Source organism: Austrofundulus limnaeus, unplaced genomic scaffold (genome assembly GCF_001266775.1).
Source record: "Austrofundulus limnaeus strain Quisiro unplaced genomic scaffold, Austrofundulus_limnaeus-1.0 Scaffold76, whole genome shotgun sequence".
In the NCBI taxonomy this organism is placed as follows: domain Eukaryota; kingdom Metazoa; phylum Chordata; class Actinopteri; order Cyprinodontiformes; family Rivulidae; genus Austrofundulus; species Austrofundulus limnaeus.
In genome coordinates this window covers 70,145-72,321 of record NW_013952478.1, presented here as the reverse complement: position 1 = coordinate 72,321, position 2,177 = coordinate 70,145, and positions in this window count along the sequence as shown.

Below are 2,177 nucleotides of genomic sequence, written 5' to 3'. Positions count from 1 at the left end.
GTAATGACATGTGCTACTTTGTATGTCCTTAAAATAAATTTGACTGTTTTTTTGTTCTTCCTTTTGTAAATTAATTTTGGGGGGTATGCTAGTAACAAAGGTTGTTTAAATAGAAAAAAAAAAGTAAATAATAAATGTCACTGTGTCAGTGTATTGTTAGAAGCAAGAACAGCTTCCTTTATCAGTCCTAGTTCCTGCAGAGCTAAAGAAAGCCTCCAACTGAAGACAATCTGTTGGTAAATCACTATCTTGATGATGCTGATGATGATAGTGATGCTTGGATGGTTGTGCATTATTTTTCTTTTCACAATCGGCTCTGCAGGCTTTTGATGATTCCCCATCGCTGAGCCAACATTTCTTTACAGTTTATTTAGTTCTTTTTTTAAGTCACTTGTTCTGATGTCCCAACAGATGGCTACAAGGAAAATCCCTTCCCCTCTGCAAGTTTGCAGAGACTTTATGAACAACACATAACTGCAAACATTAAAGGGCAGTACCTCAAGAAGGAGAATCTTGTCTGCCAAACATGTTTAACAGCTTCAGTGTAGCATTTTCATTCTTGTCTGTTTTATCTCCTGTCCAGATTACAATTTCCATTCCTCCAGCATTCATGATGCACATATTTTGAAAAACTAATTGCCCTTTTTTAAGAAAACTTAAAGCATTTTTTTCAGATCAGTGCACTGCTTCAATGTATTATTTTTTGAAAATGAAGTTAAAGAGAAAATATCTAAAAAACTTTAAAAGTATTCTTGAAATGAAAGTTTTTTTTTTTTTTTTTGTCACCAGGGCAGAGATTTGTACAGATGCCATTATAGCTCTAATAATCATATCTTACTGTATGACTGATTTATCTAATATCAATTGTATTAGTTTTGACTATAAAAAGACAACTAAAGATTTAACTTTAACCCCAATCATCGGCATATTAATTTTCCTTTTTTGCCTGCCACAATTATACAAGTACCTCATGTTTATTAAGATTAACAGTAATTAGTTTTAACGTCTCAGTTCTTCTGTTGGTTTAAATTCGTCTTTCAAATTCAAAGTGTAACTCTTCCAGAAAACAAAGCACCTCAGGTCATATCACTGTAACTTCTGAATTCTAATTTATCCAGTCTTAGTGTTGTGTGCTGTTGAGTGACACAAAGGAAGAGGTTTTTAGAAGTTCTAAGCAAGTCTTTCATTCCTTCCCCTTGCCGAGCTATCTTCCCTTATATTTTTCAGACATCACTGGTTTCGTGTCGAAAAGGCAGGTATGTTTCCCAGTGTTTGAAAATTCATGGTGCAGAGCAATAGCTGTCGACAGCACTTTCATACAATAACAGCTGTGGGGAAGAGAAGAAATGGATGTAAGGTGCCACACATGCCTTTGTCCATTGTAGTTACTTTTCTCTTCCCCACAGGGCCTCCACAGTCGCTGGCAGTGGCACACAAAATCCTGGCTGGAGACGGAGACTAACTGGAGGAAAGCACTTTGATGACAATCCAAGAATCCCTTGAGAGGAATCGCTTCTTGAATATTGTTTTCTAAAGATCTCTGAAGTGTAATACGTGATACCGCGTATTGAAAATAGACTGTGTCAAAACATTTGTGTAAAAATACCAGTTGTAGAGTTAAAAAAAAAACATGTTTCAACCACACATAGTGCTGCAGCTGTGGTTTGAGTTTAACAGAACACAAGCTCGTGACCAAAGCTCCCCCTGTGAATTGTCACATGTTTTGCTATTGCTCAGAGATGCTGGAATCCAGTTCTCTACATTTTTTGTCCTTTGTATTGTACCTTAACATCCTTGGTCACTGATTTATTGAATAACTTATGGAGTGTGATGTATGTTTTGTTTCGTGGGTGTTATATCAGAAGTTGTATTTGCTTTCAGGGATAGGTTGGATCAGTATCAGATCAGTATTGCCGATCCCAGCTTGAGTTTTACTGAGTATCAAAATCGTAAAGGAAATACAATATGTGATATTGAGCATGACTGAATTGCAGCCCTTTAACTTATTTCACTGAAACACATGCATTGTCTAAATGGAATTTAAACATGTGTTTCCAAATATGAAATTTCAGATTAGGTGGATAGATACAGAATATATTTGATTTTTTTTTTTCCCTATGCCTGCCTTCACTGATGGAATGTTAAAGAGTGTAGAAGAAGTTAGAGAAGTGTAAATT